At 45.5% G+C, this 20601-nt stretch overlaps 1 pseudogene; it reads right to left on the bottom strand.

Annotated features, from left to right (window-relative positions):
- Positions 1-17222: 17222 nt before the first annotated feature.
- On the bottom strand, positions 17223-17462 carry LOC141141550 (cytochrome c oxidase subunit 7B, mitochondrial pseudogene; annotated as a pseudogene).
- Between the last annotated feature and the right edge of the window lie 3139 nt (positions 17463-20601).

Below are 20601 nucleotides of genomic sequence, written 5' to 3'. Positions count from 1 at the left end.
TTCCACTTTCACACCATCCTTGCATGAGAAATAGAGGATGCTGGCTTGGCATACTGTACATAGTCAATGAAGAAAGAGGAAGATTGGACAGCCGCAATCCAATGCAACACCTTTATTGATGTAAAATGTGATCCATACACCAATCATAGGTATGATTAAGCACCAATAAGGGTGTGAAACATGTCAGCTTTTTGTACCTGTACCTATACCTCTGTTGGTGTATGGATCACATTTTACATCAAAAAGGGTGTTGCATTGGAGTGTGGCTGTCAAGACTCATTTATCACTTGAGCATTTATTCATATTAATGGCCAAAATGAATTAATATTCTGACCAATGGAATCCATAAACACTCAAATTCTTGACACGCCTAAACATGAGCGTAAAACGCGACTTTAGGTGCTTTTTTTTTTAAGCATCTTTTGTCCTGCCAGGAGAAAAGGCAGGGGAGCTGAACAAACGCTCAGTGTGCGTAAGGTCTAAATGTAGCAAATAATAAGGTAAGCTATAAATATAACATGTTGTGAAACGTATTGAAAAATTGCAACAAAATGTTCATCTCAAAAAGCTACACTGTGTGTGAAACTATATGCATTCAATTGTAATGCAATACTTCCATCTAGTGGTGCAATGTAGAAATTCTGGTAAAATCTTACAGCTGATAGTATTCAAATTGTTGCAAAGGCAGGACATTTTTTACATGCATTCCCTGTATTGAAGTTAAAAATGTCCCTCCTTATACTTACCTAGGACCCTAGTCCTATTTCGATCTAGTGCTCTGCTCGTCTGCAGAGGTGCTCTCCTCTCTCTTCTCACAGGACCCAAAGGCAGCAGCGTCAGCCACTGGTTTCTGCTGCTGTCAATCAAATCCTGTGATGAAGGAGATGGGTATGAGGCCAAGCCGTGCTGTGTGTATCTATGGATGCACATAGATTGGGTTGGGAGTGAGCCCGCAGCTGCTTTCTATGAGGGTGCACTGAGAAAAGGAGGAGCTGAGAGTGCCAGCGGGCGACCCCAGAGGAGGAGTTTTGGGCTGTTCTGTGCATAACAATTGCACAGCACAGGTAAGTATAATATGTTTGTTACTTTAAAAAAATATATAATTTACGGGGGCGCTCGTGAGCAGCAAACGAAGATGGCTGCATCCTAACCTCGCTCCTCACTGCCCGGGCACATTGGCCTCTCAACAAGCATAACAATAGGGCATCCCTGACCCCCACCACACCCCGCTAACTCCCGTAAGCTGCCGCGTGCCCTGTGGGGAGAAGGGCAATGTTCACACGAGCATCCATACGAGAACCGTAGACCGCGCACTGGCTGGGGCCTCTCTCTCGGATGCCATCTTTGAAGCCCCAGCCTCAAGTACAGACCTCTTCTCCCAGCTCACATCCGAGGACCCGGAGCAGTCTCCCGCGATGAGTGAGAACTCGATAGCGGCTCCGCTCCAGCAGTCGCCACTGCAGGATGCTGTTCTCCTCTCCTGCTTCAAGATCATGATGCAGGCAGAACTCTTGGCGGCGCCAACCAAGCTGGCCACCCACCTCACTAAGGAAATCAGGGAGCTTGGCTCCCACACCAATGACCTGGAGGACAAGATGGATGCCGACACTACTGTCCTGGAGAACCATGAACAGGACTTTTCTGACATTAAAAAAAAGCTGGATGTGGCCCTATTACGCCTGGAGGATTTTGAGAACAGGGCTCACAGGGGTAATCTGCGCCTGCGGGGCATCCCTGAGACGGTCATAGACCTCACCTCCTGCTACGGCTCTGTTCCAGGAACTCGTCCCGGTTATCCCCATCGACAGGCGGGAATTCGGCCGCATCCACTGGGCACTCTGCTCCAAGAAATCCGAGGGACCACTCCAGGACATCATCATCACTACTCCCGCACCAAGGAAACCCTCCTACGTGTGGCCCAGGACAAACCCAACCTTACATTTCAGGGGCACCACTATCAAGTCTTTGCAGGTCATTCCCAGGCCACAATCGTGAAGAAGAGACAAATGAAGCCCTACACCTCAGCCCTGCAGTCACATCAAATTCGGTACCATTGTGGTTTGCCCTTCAAGCTTTCACTTTCATACAATGGCCGCAGCCACACGCTGACCTCACCAGATGAAGCACAGTCCGTCCTGGATTCTCTCCAGCTGCTACCAACTGGTAAAGGTGCCAGAAGTCCAGCTAGATCAGCTTCCTCTTAACCCTCCGCAAGCCTCCCAGGTCGCCCGCGGGAAACAGTTAAGGGGTAAAGGGGCCCCCTCCCACTTTACCTGTAGCCAACTCACTGCATTCTGACCCAGGATGACCACTAAAACCATGAGTCCTATCCTTTTCATCTTTTTTTTTTTTGGTCCCCCGGACTTTCCCGTTTTTTGTCCGCCATCCCCCATGAGCGATGGCTGGATCAGACTCTTTCCCTTTTACATCCTCCTTCCACTGCAAATGATAATGACATTTCACTGTTTCCTATTTGCACAAGTCCACTAATGGCCATACTTTAGTCAGGTTGTGTGTCCTCCCCCCTACCCCCAGCCTGCCTGGACCCAGCCTGCTAGTGCAGGCTTCGATGTTGGCCTCCTCTCCCCACCTATGTTTGTGATTGTCCTCTACTACACCTAACCACTCACCTCCTGCAGCGTCAAGTGTGCTGAACGACTACCTCTGAGTCCTTGCATTCCTTTTCGTATCCTGTCAGATTCAACCGTGCTGCTCCAGGACTTCCGAACTTATTAGTTCACTCCCATATGTTTGGCACCTGCCCCTCATTGCCACTCACCACCCAGGCCACCCCCTCATGATCCTTACCCTGGACTTTCATGTGGAGTGAACACCACTGATTTCTTAAGCTGATGCACAGAAACAAGAACCCCTCTGGTCTAAATTGCGGGGTTCCTGGGCCCCCCCCCGCCTCTTTGACCGTGTGGTCCTTAGGGTGCACAGGACACAAGAGCTCGCCATGCCCCTTTCCCCTTCCCTTTACCTCCCCCCTCTCCCCTCCCCTTCCCTTCCCTTCCTTTCCCTCCCCTCCCCTCCCTTCCCTTTTCCTCCCTTTCCTCCCCCCCTCCCTCCCCTTCCCTGCCTCTCTTTTCCCCTTGCTTTCCCTCCCCTACCTCCTGTTTGCTGGGGGTTAGTCTGACTATATGATTTGCATTTTAAGGGTTATTTATCTGTTTATTACTTTTGTAAGGTAATGTCGAATTGAATCTTCATGTTGCATTTAATTGCTGTAACTTATTTTCAGGCTGATAATTAATGCCCAACTACCAGGCTTGCTCCGCCCCTTTGGTCTCAGCACCTTTCATAGCTGTTTCAGCTGACCCTCCCCTCTTTTCTTTTTTTATTATTAGACCCCTTTTACACCGAGGCGCTTTGCAGGCACTATAGCATTAAAAATAGAGCCTGCAAAGCGCCCTGAAACAGCGGCTCCATTCACTCCAGTGTGAAAGCCCGAGGTCTTTCACACTGGAGCGGTGTGCTGGCAGGGCATCAGAAAAAGTCCTGCCAGCAGCTTCTTTGGAGCACATTAGGAGTGGTGAACTCACACCGTTCCTAAAGCGCCCTTGCCCATTGAAAACAATGGGGCAGCGCTACTGAAGCGCCTATGCAGCAGCGTTTTGCGGGTGGATTTAACCCCTTTTCGACTGTTAGCGGGGCTTAAAACCGCCCCGCTAGCAGCCGAATAGTGCCGCTAAAACGACGGTAAATCGGTGCTAAAAATAGCGCCACTTTACCGCTGATGCCCAGGGCGGCTCAGTGTGAAAGGGGTCTTAGTCTACTCGGACTCTCCGGGATCCCGCTTCTCAATGGTGCCTGTGCCGGGTGGCTGGCTCCAGGAGACCCCTTGATGGACTTTATGACTGATCCCCTTGGCCGGCTGGCTGGGGACTAGTCTAACTATATGATCTGAATCTCTGGGGTTGTTTATCCTAAATTTTTATTACTTTTATTGGACAGTTTTGTGTTAAAAGTTCAAGTAGCAGCTTCTCACTGTAACTCATTCTCAGGCTGATTCTTAAAGCCCGTCTAACGGGCTTGCTTTGCCCCTTTAGTCTGGGCTTCTTCTATAGTTGGCTCAGTCAGTTATTTCTCCCCCCTCTTTTGCTGTATTTTGAGCTATCATGACCTAGAATGGCCATATGTCCGGCAGTTGAGCCCCCCCCCCACCCCCCGCCTTACACGTCTTACCTAAGATGTGTTCCTTGCCCAGCATGGTATACTTAGTACATTTTCACTGTTTTCTGTTTTTTGAGGTTTTTTTGTCCTTCCCCCGTCCTGCCTCTTGTCTCTCTTATTGTACTCTCCCCTATGTTTATCTTCTCTCGTTCCCCCAGGCTGGAAATCCACTGAAGTTGTTGACCAGGGTCCCTGCTGAACTTGACTACTGCTGCTGGACTCCAGCACGTGAGCTAACCTTCATCTGCTCGCTATGGCCCAATCTCCATTGAAGTTTTACTCCCACAATATCCATGGTTTTAATTCACTAGTGAAACGGTCTAAGGTGTTCCATCACCTAAAATCTAGCCGCATTGATGTAGTGTGCTTGTAAGAGACCAGGTTTTCCTCCTCGTCTGCTCCGAAATTAGTTTCCTTTAACTACCCTATCTTTTATCTGGCTTATGCCCAGGAGGGGCAGAGAGGGGTTCTAATTGCCTTTAGACGTAACCTCATATTCTCATGCTCCAAGGAAATAGCATACCCAACCTGTAGATACTTATTACTCCAGCGCACTTTAAATGGCCAGAACGTAACCCTGGTTGGCTACTATGACTTTTCAGCACAAGTTTTTCTCCCACCTTCTCAAAGTAGTTTCCCAACATAGCTCCAGAACACTTATCCTGATGGGTGACACAAACGTAGCTCTGGCCTCCTCGATGGACAGGAAATATGCAACCGGATCCTCTCCCTCCCATGACCCGGTCGTGGAGGAACAGATGAGATCCCTTGTGCAATCCCATGGCTTGGTGGATGCCTGGAGGGAGCTCCATCCCCACGACCGCTACTTCACCTTCTACTCCAGCCCACATGATAGCTTCTGTAGGATCAACCACGTTTTTATCCCTCTACGCTTCATTTCCAACATTCATAAAATTACGATCCCCTCTTCCATGTGGTTGGATCATGACCCTATCATCTTTCTGCTCACCCTCTCGGGTCTGACCCACCCTACTTTTCAGTGGCGATTAAATGACTCACTCCTTACATCTCAAGATGCCCTCCTCAAAATCCATACATGCCTCTAAACTTTCTTTGGGGAAAATGTAGGCTCCGTGTCATCGTCCATCTCTCTATGGTAGGCCCATAGGGCTACCATGCGAGGCCATTGTATACAATTAGCGTCCTCCCAAAAATGCCATAGAGAAAAGCGGATCCAGGAACTTACAGATCTTCTGGCTTCTGCTGATACAGAGTGGAAATCCCACCCCATGCCTGCGAACAAGAAGGCTAGAGACACCCTTGCAGCTGAATTAGACTTATTGGCCTCTGACTGAGCCTAGGGAGCCCTGCGGTGGATTAAGCACAAATTTTATTCCTGTGCAAATAAACCGGTCGCAATGCTTGCCAAGAAACCCAATGCCACATCTCGCGGCCATAAACCTATCCACCTCCATTCCACCAATGGGGACCTCACCTTAGATCCGAACAAAGTCTCTGCGGCCCTGCAGACTTTCTGGCCTCACTTTATAGTAAACTTTTCCCCTTCCCTCTTAATCTCATGGACGACTTCTTCTGCAATCTTCATCTTACTCTTCTTTCTTCTGCAGCCTGCGTGACTCTCAATGCTGACATCACCGAATTGGAGGTGGCTCAGGCCATCAAGAGCATTCGTGTTTCGAAAGCTCCGGAACCCAGATGGCTTCACAGGACTATATTATCGCAAGTTTTCTCCCCTCTTGCTTCTTCACCTGATGGCCTACTTTAACTGCATGAAGCAAGGTGAGCTGCCCTCCCCAGACTCATTATGGGCCTATGGCCTATGAACCCCAGGCATTTCTCCCAATTTCTCTGTCAAACGAAGACGTGAAACTTTTAGGGAAAATCTTGTGCTCCCGCATTAACAAGTACTTGCACTCCTTGGTTCATAGAGACCAGATTGGTTTCATACCTGGCCGTCAGCCGGGGGGACAATGTCCGGAAAGTTGTCCACTTGATTACCTTACTTCAACAATGCAAAATCCCCGGTTTTCTCCTTTCGCTTGACAAATATAAAGCCTTTGATACCCTCTCGTGGGACTATATGCGATACGTGCTACAGTGTTGGGGTTTTGAAAACTCGATCCTGTCGTGGTTGACGGCCCTCTATTCAACCCTCTCTGCCTCAGTCCGCTATGCTGGTTGCCTTTCGTCCTCCTTTCCCATCTCCAGGGGAACGAGGCAAGGATGCCCCCTGTCCCTGGTTCTTTTTATTCTTCCCTCGAACCTCTGGCTATTGCGCTTAGGGCAGACCCTAACATCAATGGCATCCCCTATGCGGGAGATTTCTATAAACTGAACATGTTCGTAGATAGTGTCCCTCCTGTCCCCCCACCAACCGTATTGTCACCCTACCAAACCTCCAGGCCCTTCTAACCCGCTTTGCTGCTATTTCAGGTCTCCAAATTTAGCCACACAAAACAACTGCCCTGAACATTACTCTCCCAGGTTCCCTAGCCTCACATCTCCAATTTTCCTTCCCCTATCACTGGGCTAGCTCCTCTCTGGACTACTTGACCCCCTCTTGCGCTTCCCTTTTCTCCACCAATTTCTACCCACTTTTGCGCACTATCACAGCTCTCATGGCGTCTTGGCGATTCCCCACCTTATCCTGTATTCATGCGGTCAAGAAGACCATCCTCCCAAAGATTCTTTATTATTTTCAGACTCTTCCTGTCCAGGTCCCTGCTTTCTATCTGCAGCCAAATTTCTTAACTCTCCATGCTCCATGCGACGTCTAACATCCCTATGGGTTCTCCTAGAGGTGCCAAGCTGTGCGCCGGTCCCTATCTCTGCCTTACTGGGCTACCCCCTAAAATGCGACCTCCTTCTGCCAATTCTCGGAAGAGATGTTGATATGAAAAGTCCCTGTTTATAAGTTAATTAATCCCTTGATATAATCAATATTCCTTTTGTCAAACTAACCTTTCCACTCACTAATCTGTAGGTCATAAGTGACCGGATGTATTGTTGAAACGATTAGTAAAGAATGTATTGTGTAATGTGTAATTTGGGCTTGTGCCCGCCATAGAGTACAATGTTATCATTCCCTATAAAAGCTTGTACCAAATTGTATTCTGTATCACATTCCCTTGGAAGATGTGATCCTCTGTATGTACAGTGCATATACTGAAGTAAACATACATTGAGACGAATGCAGCTCTATTGGCGTGGATGTCCTTTATTTCAAGGCTCTACTTGACACCCCTCATGATAGACAGTCTGAAATTATGAGACACGATACAGTACTCAGGCAAATTTATGTCCCAATTCCTGCCGATACTCCCCCTTTTGAATAACCCTATGTTCCCACCTGGCTTAGAACAACCTCACATTTTCTTGTGGTGGCTTGCCCATGGGTTTTCACAGGTCCGTCACTTTCTTGCTTCTTGTGCTTTCCTCACATGGTCCTCAATCCAAGAGACCCATGAAGCTCCGCTAGCTTCCGTTACAGTCAGCTGCGACACTGAATAACTTGGCTCCTTCCCATATCAAATGCCTGCCTTTGAGCACACCTGCCAGCATTGCCCAGGTGCTCTCGGCACCATCAATACGATCTACTCCTTACTAACTGCCGGCGGTACTTCCAATACCCTTTCCTATGTGCTTAAATGGGAATGTAACCTGTCCCCCATAGATCTTGCAGACTGGAGTAAGGCCTGATCCAGCATAGCAAAATGCTCTTTTAACACTGCCACGTTGGAGGCAGCCTATAAGATTCTCCCAAGCTGGTACTGGGTCCCAGCCTGTATTGCCAAGTCAAACCCATCATGCAATGACGGATACTTCCGGGGGTTGTGGTCAGCGAGAAGGTGAACTGCATACATGGTGGTCTTGTCCCCGTCTTGTAGGATTCTTTGGCCTACTATCTATCCTATTTCACGTACCCTTCCGCAAAGACCCAAAATTTGCATTACTCCATTGCCCGAACCCAGGCCTCTTCTCTTACCAGCAGAAACTAGCCACATACCTATTTATCGCAGCTAAACGAACAATAGCAAGGGCCTGGAAAAAGCCGGCTGTTACATTTCTGAAGGTAAAGAATACCTTGACAACCATTATGATTCATGAAAAAATGTCCAGTGTCCTCCACGACTCCCATGCCAAATTTCTTAAGGAGTGGGCTCCATGGTGGTCCTACGCATTCCCTACTTTGCACCCAACCAGTCTAGGAATCTAAATTGAATTTGACCGCATCTCCAGCCTGGGGGATCTTTCTTTCTATTTCCCATCCCCTCTTTGTCCCCCCCTTCTTACTCATCTCGTTTCTGTGCATCTAGCCCTCCACCCTGTTCTCCACCTAACCAACACCCCCCATTGTCGTCGGTGTGTGTGTGGTTTTTTTTTTGTTTTTTTGTTTTGTTTTGTTGTGCCCCCTCCCCCCCTTTTTTTATCTCCCCATTATGCAGACAGCTCCGCTCCCCCTTGTCTACCTTAGCCCCTGGGTCTAAAGGCTCGGGCATAACGCACTGACCCTCAGCCTCGGCTTGAGGGTCGGTGTCAGTTTATAATCTATATCCTTATAATATGTTTTATTATGTACTTTCACGTGAACTGTTATCTTATGCTTCATGTCCATATCTCCTGCTTGGGAATTTGTTATCTGGTTTCCCCCTTTTTATATATCAATAAAAAACATTGTACCAGAAAGTATATATATATATATATATATATATATATATATAATTTAGAACTTCTTTAAATATGCTTTTTTCCTAATAAATGTATACATGCATGAGTGTAAGTGTAAAAATTGTAGGTATGTATTAACTGTAAGGGTAGGAGTTGGATTATTAAAGTGGTTCTAAAGGCTGAAGGTTTTTTACCTTCATGCATTTCATGCATTGTATACATGAAGGTAAAAAACCTTCTGTGTGCAATGGCCCCCCCCAGCCCACCCTAATACTTACCTGAGCCCTCTCTGATCCAGTGATGTTCACAATAATCTCGGTTGTATGGGAACTCTCCATCCTTATTGGCTGAGAAAGCAGCAGGAGCCCATTGGCTCCCCCTGCTGTCAATCACAGCCAATGAGGAGAGAGCAGGGGAAGCTATGGCTCTATGTGTCTTATGGATGCATAGAGCAGTGGCTTGGGAGCAAACATGCACTGGTGCCCCCTAGGGCAAGCAGCTTTCTCTGGGGGCACTGTTCAAAGGGGGAGGAGCCAGAAGCGCCATCAGGGGACCCGAAAAGAAGAGAATTGGGGTTGCTCTGTGCAAAACCACTGCACAGAGCAGGTAAGTATAACATGCTTGTTATTAAAACTGTTGATGTAGCTAGTATCTACTGTCCCCAAGTCAGTGAAAGTGAACATAGTAAGAAGAAGTTGCAAAGAAAGAGCGAAAGAGAGTGGATAGTTAGATTTTGGAAGGTTCTGCCCAAGGTTGTGCACATACACTATATTGTCAAAAGTATTGGAATGCCTGCCTTTACACACACACACATAAAATTTAATGATATCCCAGTCTTAGTCTGTAGGGTTCAATATTGAGTTGGCCCATCCTTTGCAGCTATAACAGCTTCAACTCTTCTGGGAAGGCTGTCCACAAGGTTTAGGACTGTGTCTATGGGAATGTTTGACCATTCCTCCAGTAGCGCATTTGTGAGGTCAGGCACTGATGTTGGACCAGAATGCCTGGCTTGCAGTCTCTGCTCTAATTCATCCCAAAGGTGTTCTACCGGGTTAAGGTCAGGACTCTGTGCAGACCAGTCAAGTTCCTCCACCCCAAACTCACTTATCCATGTCTTTATGGACCTTGCTTTGTGCACTGGTCCAAATCATTTGGTGGAGGGGGTATAATGGTGTGGGCTTGTTTTTCAGGGGTTGGGCTTGGCCCCTTAGTTCCAGTGAAGTGAACGCTTAAGTCGCTCTCCTTTTCAGCCGGGGGCGTGTCCAGGAGATGACGCCGCGCGCCGCTGCACTCGGGGGGGCACCGACCAAATCCCTGCATGTTCCTCCTCTTACCGCCCATCTGGTTTGGCAAACCAATCATAGGTCCGCCGCAACTAAGGACAGCTATATTTAAACAGCCTGACCCCTATCATCTACACCTGCTTACGGCGTACCACAGACCTAGTTGAGAACTGACAGCCTGTATGGTAAGCATCTCTGCCTTTGCTGATAAGACACCTGACGGCTTTATATAATAGGATCAGCATCTGTTCATGAACTTACACAGTCCCCCTCTCATTTCCATGCTTTATGCTTTCAGACCACCCAAACTGGATATTCTTTAGGGAGGTCATACTACTATCAGATATATTCTTTGATCGACATTATTGGTCTGTCCTTTTTCTCTTTGCTCAACGGTCTTGGAGTCTGTGGTCCCATGTACCGCAAGTCAAGATCTGGGGTATGTTTTTGGATTCTATGCTTAGTTACGACTGCTAGGATCGATACACCTTTTGTATAGATTTTTACAGTGACAAGTAATATCAGGCTTTTTCTACATATAATAAGTTTCTGATCAAAGTTTATTTTATTTACATTCCAGTGGCCGGGTGAGGTGACCAGCCAGCTCATTGGAACTGGCTTTGGTTTATCCCCTTTGTGAAGGGTGGACGTGTCTTCCTAAGGGGATGCCCTTTGTGGAGCTGTTGCACCTACTGGGGTCTACCGCTTACTCTGAGGATAAAGCATCTAGTTTAGGTGTTCCTCCCTACTCTATGGTTCTTCCCTTCTCCATCTCTTCCCGTCCCCCTGTCCTTGGCCTCTGTGGAGTGGCTGATCGATCCCTTCCTATTGGATGCTGGGGATGTCCTGGAGAATTTATTGTCAACACATGTGGTCAGTACTTGCATATACATGTTATTGTAATAAATGTTGTACTATATACTGCATTAGTTAGACCATGCCGTGGAAGTTTTCTACTTACCGCATATGCCTATGAATATGTTTTCTTTTTGTTTGTTCTGTTCTATAATTTTTTAGATTTAAAATTCATTGTGACCAAACCTGCTACCCCTGAAGAAGAGGTCTACCTACTATACCTCGAAACGTTGGGTCACTTTTCTATTGTTGTAAATCAATTTTCCTAATAGAATTGGTTATTGTCCTGTGTTTACAATCCCCCTTTATTCATCTATGTGCATCCATTTTAATTATGCATAATTATTATAGGTCATGGTGACCTCCTTTTAAACCTTTTCCTAATAAATATTACATATTTTAAATATCTCTTTCTACCTCTGTACTTTTATTGTGAGTGACCCGTTCCAAAGTCCCATTAGAGGAGCCACACTCCTTGTGAGTGTTTGTGTTTTATACTATATAGGTGTAGCGGGCACCTACTATTAAGTATGTGACCTTTTTGTTAGCTTACAATTGCAGGTAAATTTAGGCAGGCTTTTACCATTATAGCAGGCCTGTTTGTTCATTTGGGATTTGAGTGACAGGTAGTTTGTGTGCGAGTCCTGGCCAATCATTAATTTGTTTGACAATGCCCCGGGACTCTCATATAAAAGCCAGGTCACATGGTCAGAGAGGAGTTTCCTGTGTGAGCTTGGAGAAGCCCAGCCTGGTTCCCGGAGGGGAGAGGTTCCCCCTTCGGGGAACCAACTGAGCCCCCCCTTGCGAGGAAGGTGGGGAAGCGGCATCCTTGGAGGAGTAGATGACACCGTACAGCATGTAGTTGCTGGTGTCATTGGCCACCCTTGCGGGGAAGGGAGCGTGCCAGTCAAGCGGAAAGGGGACAAAGAATCATTGCGGGAGAAGTAGCAACAAAGCAGAAGGAAACTGGGCGATCGATCATTTATGAGTGGCACATGGACTATTGATCCCGTGAGTGAAAGCCCAAGGGAAGGGTACTGCCAGAGGCTGAGGGATGTTGGTACGCAAGTCAGTGAGACAGGCGGTGATGGCCTGTGACTTTGGGTTCAGCAATGCCCCGGGATTCCAATCAGTCAAGCGGGAGGAGTTATTCAGAGTGACTTTTCTTTAGCTCAACTTGGAAGTACCATGCAGATGGGAAGTAGTGGTAAAAAGGTAGTGGTAAAGATGCAAGCACACATATAGAGATACAGACTGTCCTTAAAAAGTTCTGCAGATGAAGAGGTTATTCAGAGTGACTCTTTGTCGATCATTCTCTATCAAATCTACTTCCATCTTCCATAATTGAAGAAATCGCACAAAGTGATTTCATATTATCCGCAATGATTTTAACTCCTTGCATGAGAGACAATGAAAAGATGATAAAGCAACAAAAGAGTATCTCAAAAGAAATCCTTCTCCTATCCCAGTTCATGTTACTTAATAAAGCAAGAGAAAAATGCAATATGGACTGTGTCTGGTTTTATTGGCTGCGATGGGTTAGGTGGTAAACGTGATTACGGATATAACAATTAATCAGCCGCTCCTTCAGGGGTAAGCGCTACATAGGGATGTGGGTTCATTCTACAATTTAAAATTCATATTGAGGTGACACCATTCACTCCAATACTTAAGTAGGGATGGGTGAATGGTTCGGCCTAAACATAAGTTCGGGCTGAACTTTCGCTGTTCGAACGTTCCCCAAACCGACCACAATGCATTGCTGCGCTGAACAGTGCATTGCAAGCCCTGATTGACTGAAGCAGTGAAAGCTTCAGCCAATCAGGGCAGAGAGCACTGGCAGAGTCATGATTGGACACTGCCATCATGACTTTATCCAATCATGGCTCATTCCCGCCCCACAGTATAAAAGTATTTTTACAATGGCAGCCATTTATAGTGTGATTTTGGCGTGAAGAGATAGAACAGGGCTCTGTTCAGTGCTATTAGTTAGTTAGTGTGCTACACGCTATTTTGCTTCAATTGTCAGTGTAGAATATTAGTTTAGTGTCAGTCTAGGGATAGTGTGAGTGTAGTGAGGAGAACCATCATTCAGCTTTGCATAGTGTGCAGCTAGAGTAAAGACAGCTCAGATAGTTTCACTGTAGTGTAGTGAGACCGTGTCATTCATACATACATAATGTAGAGTAGGGACAGCTCATATAGCTTCAGTGTAGTGTAGTGAGACCATGTCAGTAATCTTTACATTAGTGTATAGCTAGAGTAGGGACAATTCAGATAGCATCAGTGTAGTGACAGTTGTTCTATTTAATTGTGTTATTGCCAGTTTAGCGCCATTTACTTCTGTGTGCATTACTACCAGTTTAACGCCATATAGTTTTGTGTGCGTTACTGCCAGTTTAACGCCATATAGTTCTGTGTGCATTACTGCCAGTTTAACGCCATATAGTTCTGTGTGCGTTACTGACAGTTTAACACCATATAGTTCTGTGTGCGTTACTGCCAGTTTAACACCATATAGTTTTGTGCGTTACTGCCAGTTTAACGCCATTTACTTCTGTGCATGTTACTGCCAGTTTAACGCCATATAGTTCTGTGTGTGTTACTGCCAGTTTAACGCCATATAGTTCTGTGCATCACTGTATGTTTGGAGCATTATTTTGCAGTATATTATAGTGTATTCGTGGAGTATGTCTGTGTAGTGTGAGTACTCAAATTAAAGTGAACCAAACACCTCTTTACATTGATTAAAGTGTGTCCACATACAGATTTCAACTTCTTCTTTACATTTGCTTACAAGCACCGCCCCCTCCTTCCCAATATTGTCTGGGAGGACAACAAAGAGAGGCAGATGTTTCCCTGGCACTGTAAGAGGGCCAGCAACAAATATGTCTACAGGCAAAGGTGGACGTGATGGTCAGTCCTCAGGCAGGGCATCATTTCCTCTGTTTATTGAGTTTGCCCATGCTATCCAGCCACAGCATGCAGAGGAGGTGGTGGACTGGCTTACTAAACCTTCCTCATCCTCTGTCACGCAAGCAGAGACAAGTGTGCAGTCCCCTGCAGTTGCAGGAGTGGATAAACCTGCCTCTTTGTCCACATCTTTTCGTGCCATAGTCCCAACATCAGCCATTGAGGAGTCAGCTGAGTTATTTGACCACAGCATCAGCCACTTGCTCCTTGATGATGCCCAGCCATTACTGGATTCAGATGTTGGTTCTGAGGTTGAGGATGACAGAAACATGAGCCTAGAGAGAGGGAGGAACACTGGTAGACAAATTGGCAGTCATGTTCCCCAAGCCACAGCATATCGCCAAGTTGTCTCCAGTGGTAATGATGAAGATGGAGGAGTTGGAGATGATGATGATGATGAGGTCACTGATGCGACTTGAGTGCAAGATAGAGCAGAGGAGGAAACTGAAGGTGAGGCGGCACAACCCCAAGGAGGCCAATATCAAGAAAGAGTAAAGAGCAGCCACCCTATTCCATCACATTCTGCAGCTGTTATCTCCCGGCCCACTCCCCAAAGCTCAGCTGTCTGGGCCTTTTTTAGCACATCTGCAGCAGATCGCACTGTTGCTATCTGCAAACTGTGTCTCAGGCACATCATACGTGGCAAAAACACCAACCATATGCATATCATTGCAATTTTTTTTTGCCTTCATCAAGAGCACCTCTGTAAGGTTACGGTGGGAAGGCACCCCCGACACCCAAAGAGTAATTTTTCTGCACCTGTTTGACAGGTGCATATCATTGCAATTTTTTACAGCAAGTCCAATTCTTGTTTTCATCAAGAGTACCACTATAGGGTTACAGTGGGAAGGCACCACCGACACCCAGACCAATTTTTCTGCACTTGTTTGACAGGTGCATATCATTGCAATTTTTTACAGCAAGGCCAATTCTTGCTTTCATCAAGATTACCTCTATAGGGTTACGGTGGGAAGGCACCACCGGCACCCAAAGACCAATTTTTATGCACCCGTTACTTCTATACAAAGTCAAAGTGACACCAGAATGTATCCAAAAAATCTCTAATCTTGTTCCCGGTGCACTACATTGTGGCCTCATCATACACACTGGCTCCCCAGCTGAGCAAAATAAAGGCAGCTTGCATGGAAAATTTCATTTTTTTGGCTTTATAAATGCAATTATTGCTGCAGCAGATTCTAGACATGGTACAGATCTGCCACTTTACAGGTAGACTAAGGGGATACCCCAGGCACTATATTGGAAGAATTTTTTTCATTTTTAGGCTTTCACTTTAAAAATAAAAATATCATTGCTCATTTAAAAATTAAGCTTTTCACAAACTTTTTTTTTATTGATACATGTCCCCCAGGGCAAGACCCGGAACCTTATAACCATTGTATGCCCAATTATTTGCATATAACCCTTCAAATGGGCACTTTTGATTTTTGACGTTCAGGTTAATGGGGTTCGTTATTCGGGTCCGAAGTTTCACGGTGTTCGAAAGTTCTGGTGCGAACCCAACAGGGGCCGCTCGGCCCATCCCTACTCTTAAGGTGTCAGCATACCAAGACATTTTGGACAATTTCATGCTCCCACATTTGCAGGAACAGTTTGGGGATGGCCCCTTCCTGTTCCAACATGGTTACACACCAGTGCACAAATCAATCCATAAAGACACAAATGAGCAAGTTTGGGGTGGAGGAACTTGACTGGTCTGCACAGAGTCCTGACCTTAACCCAATAAAACACCTTTGGGATGAATTAGAGCGGAGACTGCGAGCCAGGCCTGCTCGTCCAACATCAGTGCCTAACCTCACAAATGCGCTTCTGGAAGAATGGTCAAACATACCCATAGACACACTCCTAAACCTTGTGGACAGCCTTCCCACGGTGGGCCAACTCAATATTGAACCCTACGGACTGGGATGCCATTAAAGTTAATGTGCGTGTAAAGGCAGGTGTCCCAATACTTTTGGCAATTTAGTGCATGTTCAGGAGAGCATTGTAGAAAGGGAGGAGAGAAGGTCAAATGTTAGCTACAGTGCAGAGGTCAGTGAAGAAAAGTATGTGACTTTCAGGGGGTGATTTACTAAATCCAAATAGACTGTGCACTTTGCAAAGTGCTGTTGCTCCAGAGCTTAGTAAATGAGGTAAGGCTTCACTTTCCAATGAATACCCCTCATTTACTAAGCTCTGGAGCAGCTGCCCTTTCAGAGGGTGCACAGTCTGTTTGCCTTTAGTAAATCAACCCCTCGGTGTGATTGGCGGATCATTAAAAAGGCTAAACATGAAGGAAAGTAAAAGAATCTTTGTAACAGCATTTGTGTTGTTTTATTGTTATTGGAAATGTGAAATTATCAACAGTAAAAAGGAAAGAATCTTTATTATGGCTCCAGAAACCCCTAAAGACACAGCTGAATTGCAAAATCGTCCATAATAGAAAATGTAATGGTAGTTGTGGACCCTTGTTACGCTAATATAGGCCCTACAGGGGGTTGCACCGTGCAACAGGTGATGGACTTTGCTGTGAAATGGCTCCCAGATTGTGACAATGGTATACTCCTGGAGTGAAAGAAGCTGTCAGCAACAACATGCAGTACAGAACTAATAGACAACATTATGGTTAAGAACAAGCAACATTTCAGGGCAAGCAGCAAACAGGAAGCAGAAAAAGTCAGAGGCAAGCCAAATTATCAACAGGAAACAGAAGCTAAAACAGGAGATCAGGAGCAAGTTTACAGGTGCTGGGACCTAGGAAAAAAATTAAAAGGTCTTTGCTATTTACTTTATGCTAATCCATCGGTTCCAAGACAGTCTAAAGGATTTCCAAAAATACTAAGATTGGCTTACAAATAAATTAGCTTGTCTTAGGACCCATTGGTGAAAACTATGTGTTTATTACACTTGTCTGTGGCATATAAAAGTTTAGCTTTTGGTGCAGTTTGATACCGTGTCAATACAGTGCTTTTAACTAGGCATGAGGTTTGAGTTTGTGGAGACGCAGGGTTTGCCACAAACTCTGGCTGTTTACCAAGCAGGCAAAATAAGTGGACTGTTCCCTTGTCCCCCACATAGTTACATAGTAGGTGAGGTTAAAAAAAGACACAAGTCCATCAAGTCCAACCTATGTGTGTGATTATATTAGATTTATACATTTATTTCAGATTTATTACCTTGGGCCTCGGACCCCTCCCTGTAAGGGGAGCACACAGAGGTCATAGCGGGGAGACAAGGCTGGTCTATGTACAGCTCATGTAAAGCGCGGCGCAGTCACTCCGGGTACCTCTACTTCTCCCGCCATTTCTTCTGTGTCACTTTATCAACCAGAGTCACGTTCCAGAAAATGCCTGTGGAGGTGATCACATAAGTCCAGATGCCGACACAGAAGGCGGTCCCAGAGGCCAGCATGGTGTTCCCATACTTGTCATGGAAGTTAGCTTCAGCTTTGTGATGAGATCGTCTGCTGATCGTTCTCTGCACACCTCGGCCGGAGGCTTGTAGCGCGGACCTCACTAGGGAGAACATCTTCTTCCTCTTCTTACCCTTGAGACGAATAGAGAAAAACAAAATGGCGGCGCTGGATATCCACTCTCCAGACACGGCCCCTGACAGAGAGTAGTGCACTGTGCACTCTCCAGCTGTGCAGGAGTTCATTCACTTTATGAAGTTATTACTACTGCCACGAAACATGACAGCTTCCAACTCAGGGCCCTGGTCAGTTACTAGGATGCTGGCGGTTGCCTGTATCCTAGCCATTAATGACGCAATCCCAACCCCATTCAGCTGCAGGTCTGTGGAATCCCCAGATGACAGCTGAATGTAAACCAAGGGGCACGGGATGCTGGCTGAGATGATTGACCAAATATGGCCATTTTTTTTTTTTTTAATTGTTTTTATTCAATTTTCTGATACACAATACATATACAACTTAACAACAATTATGGTGTATATCGGATATGATACATATAACAAATGGCATGGTATCACAATATGGTAAGCGACTCATTAATAAGCTGACTCATATTATATTTTTATCAATATATCTTCACATTTTTCAAGACAGACTTCCCGTCTATTCACTAAAGTATTACTAACTGACTCTCAAAAGTCTGCAATAATCAATCTTTCCATATCACAGTGTACATCAACCAGCTGTGTCTTCCTTATCCAGCCAAACACGCCAGACTCTGTCGTATTTTGCCGGGCATCCTCTATTTGAATAGGTATCTTTATAAAGGGGAAGGCTAGTATTTATCAGGTTCTTCCACTGCGTCAACAAAGGGGGGGCATTTTTTTTCCATTGTAAGGCAATGGATTTGCGGGCATAAAAGAGTAATAAATCAACCAGTGTACGTTTTGCTATCATTGGTATGTGCGTTTCAATCAGTCCCAGAAGACATATTTCCATAGCACGAGGCAGTGCGGTGGATGCAACCCTATTTACCACTTCTAGCACTTCACTCCAGTATTGTTGGATTTGTGGGCAATGCCAAAAAATATGTGAGAAGTCGCCTGGGGAGATTCCACATCTCCAACACTCCGCAGAGCATGAAGGGTTCATTTTAGATAGTCTATATGGGGTAAAATAAGCTCTATGGACTATTTTAAATTGTATAAGGTGATCCCTCATGGAAACTAGTGATCTAAAGGGAAAATCCCAGACATCGTCCCAGTCATCATTATCTAGTGCAGGGATATCATGCTGCCAGTTGGACCAAATCTTGGCAAGCAGTGGAAGAGACACATAAACCAAATGCTCGTATAACTGCGAGGTGGGTTTTTCTGCACATTTCGTTCTTAGTGTTTTTTCTAATCCGGATTAGACCATGACACTGACAGCGTGAGGAAATTGTGCGGCAAATGCATGTGACAGTTGGTGGTAGCGAAAATAATAATGAGGTGGTAAATTATATGTCAAAGAGAGTTGTGAAAAAGAAATCAACGACATTTGTGGTGCTAGGAGAGGGCTTTTATACCATGTTTGGTCCATTCATACGGGTCAGGAAGTTTGTACATATGAGATAGGGTGGGGTTCAGCCATAACGGAGTATTAGGAGAGAACTCATTTGCTTTGTACTTTTCTATGGCCAGACCTGCCTGCCAAGCAGTATTATGGACATTAATATTCACTAGTTTTTGGATGGACAGTTAACTGTAAACATTTCAATGCTGCTTAGAGTCCTCACTTTTAGTTCCATTGCTACCTAGTACTAAACAGTCTCAGTTATTTATTCTCATTGTACCATTGCACTGTAATATTCTACCACAACGATTGTGACTGTTTTTTTGTAGTATAATTAAACTTATATTTTTTGAATTTTTTTTTACCTGAAAGCATAGAAGATTGATGTCCCACGCAGTATGTGTTCTCCCCTGCTGGACTACAAAACTACATACTGATGTCAGCACCTTTTCCTCTCCTTTTCTCCATAACACTTACTAACATTCGTAGCTTGCTCCCCTCCCACACAAGCTACCTTTATTTTCACCATTCTCCTTATGTATTATTAAGTGGTTCCTGGATAGAGGGACAGAAGGAGCTTTGTTCTTCAGCACTAAGCTCTTTGCATACTAGTGTGTAACCTAATTACCTCCTCACTTAGCCAGGAAGCGGTATGCTTGTGAATAATCTGCCTACAAATACTTTATGCGTAGAGCAGGAGCCTCCAGCCTGTAACCATAGCTCCAAACTGTCCCACATTTGGATGGACTGTCCCTCTTTTGAGACCAAATCCCTTTGTCCCATGTGTAGCCTCACTTGTACCTCTTTCAGGTCTGATGTGTACATGTCTATTAAAAATATACCATTTTACTACCAAAATGTAATATACTTTTTATCCAACCTCTATATTACTGCATTTGTTGTTTTGAAAAGCCAATATAAAAGGAAAAACAGAAGTTAAAAAAGACACTTGTGTTATTTAGCCAATCATTCTCAATCGAAGTTAATGATCAGTGTAGTTTGAACGTTAACTGTTATGGGGCGTACACACGGTCGGACTTTTCGGCTACAAAAGTCCGACGGACCAAATCCGGCGGACAATCCGATCGCGTGTGGGCTTCCCCGGACTTTCAGCCGACTTTTCCAGTCGCAAATCTGATGGACTTTAGATTTGGAACATGCTTCAAATCTTTACGTCGTAACTCTGCCGGACCCAGAAATCCGCTCGTCTGTATGCTAGTCCCATGCTAGGGCAGCTATTAGCTACTGGCTATCAACTTCCTTATTTTAGTCCGGTGTACGTCATCACGTACGAATCCGTCGGACTTTTGTGTGATCGTGTGTAGGCAAGTCTGTTCGTTAGAAAGTCCGCCGCAAGTCCGCCAAAAGTCCGTCGAAAGTTTGTCGGACAGGCTGTCGGACTTTTGTAGCCCAAAAGTCCGACCGTGTGTACGCCCCATTAGAAGCCATGCCAGTGGTGTCACATTGGGGAGGATTTACTAAAACTTGAGCACTTAGAATCTGGTGCAGCTGTGCATGGTAGTTAATCAGCTTGTAATTTCAGCTTCTAATTAATCTTTGACAAGAAAACCTGGAAGCTGATTGGTTTTCCACGCAGAGCTGCACCAGATTTTGGACTCTCCAGTTTTAGTAATTCTCCCCCACTGTGTATATGCCCACACACTGTGGCTAAGGGAAATGGCTCTTGGAAGATGTAGTTCT

The sequence above is a fragment of the Aquarana catesbeiana genome, linkage group LG04 (assembly GCF_042186555.1).
Source record: "Aquarana catesbeiana isolate 2022-GZ linkage group LG04, ASM4218655v1, whole genome shotgun sequence".
Taxonomy (NCBI): Eukaryota; Metazoa; Chordata; class Amphibia; order Anura; family Ranidae; genus Aquarana; species Aquarana catesbeiana.
The sequence above is the reverse complement of the archived record's forward strand: the minus strand, read 5'-3'. Positions and strand labels throughout refer to the sequence as shown.